The sequence below is a fragment of the Stegodyphus dumicola genome, chromosome 1 (genome assembly GCF_044657685.1).
Source record: "Stegodyphus dumicola isolate Sdum_Otavi_A_Nest chromosome 1, ASM4465768v1".
Classification (NCBI taxonomy): domain Eukaryota; kingdom Metazoa; phylum Arthropoda; class Arachnida; order Araneae; family Eresidae; genus Stegodyphus; species Stegodyphus dumicola.
The window spans coordinates 139744863-139753653 of NC_140768.1; the positions used below are offsets into that span (position 1 = coordinate 139744863).

At 32.5% G+C, this 8791-nt stretch overlaps 1 long non-coding RNA gene across 3 annotated transcripts; it reads left to right on the forward strand.

Moving 5' to 3' along the window:
* Nucleotides 1–505: 505 nt before the first annotated feature.
* Nucleotides 506–7266, forward strand: LOC146999275 (uncharacterized). 3 transcript variants are annotated; one of them, XR_015042382.1, is made up of 3 exons: nucleotides 506–639; nucleotides 792–833; nucleotides 6865–7266. It is a non-coding gene; the product is annotated as an uncharacterized LOC146999275 (long non-coding RNA). The 3 variants fall into 3 exon arrangements; XR_015042381.1 differs by having other exon boundaries at nucleotides 6881–7266; XR_015042380.1 differs by lacking the exon at nucleotides 6865–7266 and adding an exon at nucleotides 1320–2181.
* Nucleotides 7267–8791: the final 1525 nt, after the last annotated feature.

Consider the following 8791-nt stretch of genomic DNA (forward strand, 5'->3'; position numbering starts at 1 on the left):
TTAAAAAAAATAAAAATACCGATCACTAAAATAAATAAAAATTTAGATTCTTTTCTTGTGTTCTAACATACGTAATTTATTACTTCAGTAGATTCTAATATTTTTTTTATAATCATGCATTATTACTACTTAGGCATCAATACAGACATATATAATTTTCACTATTTTTTACTGTCATTACACGCACAATTGCTGTTTTTTATTAACAAGAGAACTGAACAAAGCATATCAATACTTTTGTATCAGCAATATGAGTAAGTTTCTGTTTATTAAGACTTTTAAAGTTCTCACGATGAATTAATTCGAATAATGGAAATAATTGACTGTAGCATAGAGATATATTCGTATTACGTCCACTCTCGTATACAGCAAGAAAAAAAAAATTAAATATGAAGAGCGGCCCTTATCAATTCCTTCCGCATAAAACGTAAACAAAGTCTCGAGACTTCGTAATCGATTACAAAGTGCAAAGCTATCGGAAGTGTCTACCCGTACGACGTCGGACGGCTAGCTCAAACATGGTAAAAATGCTAAACGTACGACTGGTTGCGCAGAGACCATCTGCGCATGAACATGCCTCCAATGTGCCATGCGAATCGAGCGCCATTTTGTTCTCGAACGTGTTGGGATGTTGTAGTGGTGAGTATACAAGTGTTATTTATTGTTCCAAATTTTAAGTTGAAATTCAAATAAATTAAAATTCTAATGCTTTTTCCACTTAAATGAATAGTATTTTTTAAATTTAATTGTCTTTTTGATTAATTTTAATCATTATTTTTTTTCTTGCACAGACCGCAATTATAGGCATAATTCGTTTTCTGCTGAATGTATAGGTAAGAATTATTTTTGATTTTGTAAATATTTAATTAACTTTGAATACAAAATTATTTATGAATTGAATATAGTTTATTGGTTTGTGTGTGCAGTTAAAAGGAAGAAAAAAAAAATCGTGTCGTTTATGTACTTATTCACCCATTTTTCTTTAAATACTGCGAAATGTAATATATTCTTGTATTTCTGTGTTCTTTTGAACAAATATACTCATTTTTTCATGTTCTCTTTGATATCGTATTAATAGTAATGTTAAATATCTGGCTGAGCAAATATTTTGGTTATCTGCGCTCAACTTTCCAGACGTTATTGGAAATCAGCTTTAATAATGCATCTAGTTGAACATGCTTAGCCAGAAACATTAACATATTAACTTCAGCCGAGCTAGAGAGTGTAATATTAATACCAAAAGCCTAACATTCTATGTACACTTATTGTAAGCAATTCTAGTATTATTCTGTTATTTGTAGCGAAATTAAAAATTGCAGCAAGAAGCAGTAGCTTTTGCTGTGATGGTTGTTTTGTTATTCAGCCCAGTTAATGTTCTCTTGCCTGTATGCAGCGTGGTGTGGGTGTGATGTGGCTATTCTCATTCTTGATTGTAAGGTAAAATTAAAATTTATAATCCATTATTTGCTTAAATGAATAGGTTTTCAATTGTAATTATTTATGTTAATTCATTTTTTTAAAGCAAACTGGTAAATGCGATCTTTTTTCCCTGAATTTCTGCATGTATAGGTTAGTAAAAACTATATTTGTAATTATTTAATTTCGGTACAAAATGTGTATTAAATGTATATAATTTGTGTGTATTATTAAATTTCAAAATGTAGTTGCAGATTAAATAATTACATGGTTCTGCTCGATTCAGGATAAGAAATGAATATGGTGTACTTCAAAGGTATTCTTTCAATGCTGTGCGCATAACTCTGTTTTCTTATTCAAACGTAATTGTATGGTGTGGCAGTGATATTGATGTGCCTTTTGTTGTTGTTGTTGCTTATGTACTTATTTACACAAATTTCTTATTACATTCTGTGAACAAATTTACAATTTTGTTGTTGTTATTGGATGAGCATTGGTGCTAAATGTCTAGCTGAACAAATTAATATTTTTCTTAATATCAGCAAATATTTCAGTTATGTGTTCATTTGGCAGCATTTACTGCAAACCAGTTTTAATGTTGCTTCTGCTTAACCAGAAACATTAACATCGAAGTTGAGCCAAAGTATGTTTTGCCAAGAAGCTAATGTGTGCTATTTTTTATGAGATTCTGGCCATGTCTAACCATATGCTTTTGCAGTGCCTTTCTTATTTTTTTGTCTGCCATGGTCCATATGATTTGTTTTTAGGATTACAGTATTTTTAAATTGTTAAACTTGTACTCATCTTCAAACATGTCTTTTCACAACAGCAATATGGTAAAACTAGATATTACGGTCCAGATTGGCGAGTTTTAAAAAAATTGCCAAGTCGCCAAATCGATTGTTTTCATGTGTTTTAGAAAATCGCTAACTCATCATATCGCCGGTTACAAATTTGAATTAATTCTGTAAACATGCAAAAATATCTAGAACAGGACTTCAAGAAAAACAATGAAAAATCACCGACTGCTTGGTGCGTTTTTAAGAATTACACATCCTCGGTATCCATGTACACATCGACCAATTTTTTACTTGAAGAAACATCTTAGAATTGCACAACTGCAGAGTCGTAGGCAAGAAGTTGAGTATGCAGCTGAAATCATAGAATGAATGTCAGTTTGTGTTTGCTTCACTGTGTTTCAACAGTTCTTGTGTTAATTTGGCATTAAGGTAAAAAATTACAAGAAGAAAGGTTCAATGTAACCTTTGTATGTATTTATAGGATTTTGTCTTTGTAAGTAAGACAATGATTACCACATCAACAAATACATTTTAAACTACAGGAAAGCACGTTCTAATTAATTTATTGAAAAAAGTGGAAAATGAGGGAAATATTTTTAATAAATTTCAGCACTGTAAAGTGGGGTGGAAATATAGTAATCCATCATTGGCAGGTCTTCAATAAAGCAACATGCATCATAATAATCATCTTTATGACTAAAGGTAAGAATCAGCCACAGTGCAAAAAAAAAAAAAAAAAAAATCCCTATTCTGATTTGACATTCAAAGTTAAAATATGCATCAGATGATTGTATAGTTCATTAATGCCATATATTTTGTTAATTTCACAAAACTGGATCAAATTATTTCGTAACAGTAGTATATAAATTTCATAAAGTTGCCAGCTGGAATGTCCTTTGGAGGAGGATTTTTAATTTTCTTTTCTGTTTCAAGGGCAAACTTGCTAGCAAATTCCAATCTGTGTAATTATGTCATATATTAACCCATTAAATGCTGTGGTGCTCATTTGGTTATCATAAACAGTCAAAAGTCTTTAATTTGGACTCTTCGGCGATTTCGGATTATCGGTTTTTTTGTATTATAGCTCATCAGTTTAAATCTTTTAAGATGGCATGCAGAAATTATAAAATTAAAAATATGAAATAAAGAGCAATTATGATCCAAAGGGTATCAAAATTTACAGAAAAAAAGTTTAATATTTATTTGTTTACTTTAATAAACTTTTCTTTCAACGTGCGCATGTGTAAAGCATACATTACGCATAGTTGAAATTAGAAAATTGCAACCAGAAAACTATTTCATGTGTATTCGTGATATTTATAATGATGAATTTGATTTAAATCATATCAAAGACGGAGTACATCGAGATGAAATACTGCATTAGTGAGGAGTTATAAGCCAAATAAAATGAAAACATCTGCCCTGAAGATGAGGATAGTGCTGACAGATCAACTTCCAGTTCATTGTGCGCTGCAACGTACCCCCTCCTCTCCCGCAGAGCAGCGCGAAAATTATAAACAGATTTCGGAATGGTTAGAGAAACAAATCACCTCTCTGTCACTTTCTTCATGCCTTTAACCATTTTTTGCAGCAATTCCACTTTTTGTTTCATGGACATCAAAACGTGCTTTCGCTTGTAAAACCTTTGATATCTCCAGAATCGGAAACTCGTTTTGACATAATCGAAAGTTCAAGCTTACTTTTTATAAAATTGCTCTAACAGTCTGCAAAAAATAATAAGCCGGATCCAATTAGAAGAATAAGGAACAACGCGATCTGCAACATTAACTGAAATAGATAATTTTAGCTTAGCTTATACCGTCTGTTATACATTAAACGCATATGCGCATGCGTTTAAGCATGTGCAGAAAGTTTGTAGCTTTGAGGTCCGGATTATAGATCATTCCAGATTAAAGACTTTTGACTGTACTTTAAGCCACCTAGTAACACCATCTAGCTATCTCGGAGGGAAAAAAAGGCAACATTCAACTCATCCACTGAATGTCATTTGTAGAAAACCTAAAGTGATCACTACCTATACGCTCTTATGCTGAGCTCATGTTCATTTCCACATTCCACTCTCCTCTTATCACAAAAGTGAAACGTGTTTTGAAAACGGATTAGACATAGTGGATTGAGGCTAATTTTGGTCATTGTGATTTTACTATATTATTAGTGAGTGTTGATTAAAGCGGTTATTTACTTCTATCAACAGTCCCTGCTAGACGGGACTTTCCTGAGAAACAAGTTTTTGGTATCACTGGTTTAAATGGGAGGATTCTTAGAAAAAAAAGAATCCCACCTAGCTACAGAAACAATGTAGCGGCTATGTGATATTTCTTCAAACCTCGCCAAAAATGTTTCAGCTGAAACTCTGTCCGGGGTAGAAATGAACCAATCAGATGAAAGTTCTGCTTCTGAAGGATCACGTGGTCCCAATCTGAGCGATAACGGGTTTCCTGGAAATGTGCGGGTTCTGAGAATTGCCCCTTTCGTCATCCAAGATAATGTAATTTTAAAAATTAGATAATGCTTTTTTTTTTTTTTTTCCAATATTCATAAAGCCGCATTTGGAGATTACAGTTGATACTGAGTAGAATTTTAAGAAGCATTTTATGATTGCATTGTACAAGAAAAGGCTTGAGAAAAGCTTTGAAAGAATTTAAAGATAATATGGGATTCCCAGAACCTCTGTAATTCTGCCTTTGAAGATGATGGCAATGATTTTATAAACGTGGAGCTTCCTCCACAGCAGGTTGATGGAGTTTTCTGATGATGGACTAGAGGCAGAATGAGGCATTGCTAGGAGTGACAAGTGTTATTTAAGATTCTGTGCTTAGCAATGAATCACTACGGGCATTTCAATAGAGATTAAAAATTGTCTTCAGTTAGTCGTTTATCTTGAGTAACATACGAGAGGATGCTGAGCAGGCACTGGATGCTGTAGACACACTAATGTTTGTGAAAAATGCAACACCATGAAGGAATTGTCGGAAATGAATGAAATTTATTCCGCATATTACCAATAGTGATACAAGTAAACGATCACATTTACAAACAAAAACAAAAAAAAACGAAAGTTGGAAAATCAGTACTTTGGGTTTCTGTCATGCTGAGCGAGAGCCTGTACACATCGTGGCATTGAATCGTATAGGTTCTGAATGTAATCCTGGGGAATAGCTTTGAATTGATGTGAAAGTTCAGTTTCAGTGTGTGGCCCACTAGCTGTACGTGCGAGTCGCTGACCGATGAAATCCTAGGCATGCTGATTGAGCAACATATCTGGGGAAGATGCAAAACCTGTTGTACCTTAAAGAAGGCTTGTGCACAGGCACTTTTTTCCCCTAAAATATAGTGCCTGGAATGCATCGAATAATGCATACTCTGTCATCATTATACTCCAGATTGTAGCAAGATTTGTTGGAGAAAGCAACTTGTTGCCACAGAGCACGCCACGCACTGAGTTGCAGTGCTCACTGAAGTCGGAGGCATATGTTACTCAGCGACAGGGCAATCCTGCGTAGAGGAACCCTTGCATGCAGTTCATGTTGCAGCAGACAACAACGAACACTTGTAACCGTGCTCCAATATTGTACTAACATACGAGAGGATGCTCTACAATCCATCACAGCCATGCAGATGAGGTGTTTGTCGTCCTGTGCTGTTGTGTGCCCCATTGCCAGGATTTCACCTTGTTTGGTTCTCGCTGTCCATTTCTTCCAAACATGCATCACTGTTGTGGCATTGTGCTGCGTGCGGGCTGTGATTGTTTGATATGAAAGTCCACCCTCTTGCATATAGACGATGTGGCCTCGTTCAAACTTGTTGGTATGGCATCCTCCGCTGTTGACGAGGCATACTGAGCACAAATTAAATGTTCACTGCAGACGGAGGATGATAAACAGATTTCAGCACAACTTTACAGTCCTTTACAACTGCCAGTTCTCGTTTCATGCATGCATAATCCCTTTGTAATTCTAATCATTTGTATGTCTTAACTCACTTTACATTTCATGTAAGTTTGGTTCAAAGTGCATAATTCCTTCATGGTTGTGATTTTCACAAACATTGTGTATATTAGGTAGTCCTAACTAAAAGAGCATCTTGAAATAAAAGTATGCAGTTGTCCAGATCAAATGTTTATTTTACAGAAAAATATAAACAGCTTATGCATACATGCATTGTTTTTATAGGATTCTGATCATACCTGAATAATAATTTTTCACTAATTTGTATTTTACAATAATTCTTTCAAATAAGTAACAGTTACTTATCCATTATTTTAATTAAAAGAATTTTGTATATATTTTTGTTCTTATCAACTAATGAAAGGGATGTATATGTATTAATTTTATAAAATTCATGTGAATGTATGCAAATAAATTGTTTATAAATGTCACATAAGTTTATACCTCCTTAAACCATTTTCATGTAAAACAGAAGCCTTATTCATAACAATATAATCAAACATACCAAGGTATAATTTTATTAAGACCCTGAGTTACATCAGTATGAACTTATGATGGAACTATTGGAACAATACTCATCATGAGTTGAGGATTACTTATAATTTGTCAGTAGGCATGTATGAAAATGGGTTTTGTAATTAATATTGAATGTATAACTTTTTCTTTTCATATAAATACAGGATTTCATGTCTGCAGATAATGTATTACAAGAGGCTGTTGTGTGCCAGTGGACAAGCTGGTGAGAAGCTGAACACTAATAGCTTGAATCCTGGTGAATGGACTGCCTGCATAAGCGTCGTCATGATTTTTCCACGTGTAATATGAATGCAAGCCAGTTTGCCTTAAAGCATCCCTTCTTGGAAAATATCTTCTAATGTTTCATCACAAAAATCAGCCAAAAACTGTTTCTCATGATTTGAAAAATACGTATAAAGGAAGTCAAATTTAATTGATAAATTGTGCATGCTGAGATTGTATACTATATCATATACATTTTTTTAATATATTTTCTGTATCTCTAATGTTGAGAATTTTGATGTTTTAATTTAACCCTGAATAAAATGTTAAGTACTATAAGCAAAGTAAGCAGTTTTGTATTTGATGTCAGAACAATATTTTTTTAATTTTTTTATTTTATACTTGTATATTTTTGCTTATGATTGGAATTTTAGTACAAATTATTTTGGCATGATGTGGCCTGTTCTCATTTAAAATGCGTTTTGTATTTTTTTTTCTTCTGTTATTTGCATTATAATAGTTTGGCCATAACAACTATGGATGCCAAATCAACATGTATGGGAATAACTGTATTAAATTTTACCTTTAGGTGTCATTTATTATAAAGGTTGAGATGATTGTTTTTATAAATTCATTCATTCTTATCTATTTAAGAATTATCATTTAACATAAAAATATGAAAAAGAATAATATATTATAATACTAAATAAAATATACTTATATATATATATATATCCAAGCTCACTATATGCACACTCAAAGAGATACATTTCTTTTTTGTGATGTATGTGATGATAATTTACTGTTAAGTATCTTAAGTTGTTCATAAATAGTGCTCATTTTTCATAATGCACCAAACAAACCTCACATAATTAATTTAATAAAATATTATTGCAGAGACATATTTTTGAAATTGACATTAGTCCTCTATCCGTCCGTCCCATAGGGATAACTATGGGGCAGATTCCTACTGTCATCTACAATATGCCCAAGCCCTTCGCCAATGACAGTTGCTTCTCAATACCCGTATTTTACAATTAAATTCATGAACCTGATCTGGCTGAGTTTCATATCAGGGGAATTAAAAAAGCAAAATAATTCATTACCTAAAACCATTTTTCTCCAACTAGCTGGATGATTATGTGATTGGTGTGCATGGATGGTAATGTGAAAGGATATGATTAGATTTCTTCTAGGTCATAACAGTTTTTAATAATGGAAAGCTCTTGTTCTTTTTTCTTTAAATTCTTGTTTTTTTTTTTTTTTTTTTTTTTTTTTTTTTTTAATTTCAATGCACACTTTTTTAAAAGCAAACTGAATTAGCTGGATGATCACTACAAGTTTCTTGACATGTTTAAAAGTAAAATATTGTATCTACATTCATTTTGAATAAATTGTTATTACTATAGTCTGCAATCATTGAGTTCATTTTAAGATTATTTGTCCTTTTTTTGTTTGTGGAATAGGCGGCTGTATTTTTTAGATTTTCTGTTTATTTAGCCAGTTTTCTATATAATGGCTAACATAAAATATAATTTATGTTAGCCATTATATAGAAATTTATGTGCCCTGTTTTAAAAATTATGTATATCTTAATTTAAGTTTGTCTCATGTCAGATGAACAATGCTGCTAGTCTGGTTGAGAAATTAAGAAAGTCTGACCATTCCATGAAACATCTTTTAGAACAGCTCACTGATTAAAATACATATACACACCAATTAACTGTGCTCATCAAAAGTGCTGTATTATTTAATGCTTCTTCTGATGAGCAAAATTCAAAGCATTATTTCTCTTGTTTCCTGTGTATGAAGTTTGTAGCAAAATGGAATTATTATTTTTTTTTAATTTTCATTCAATGATATCACTAT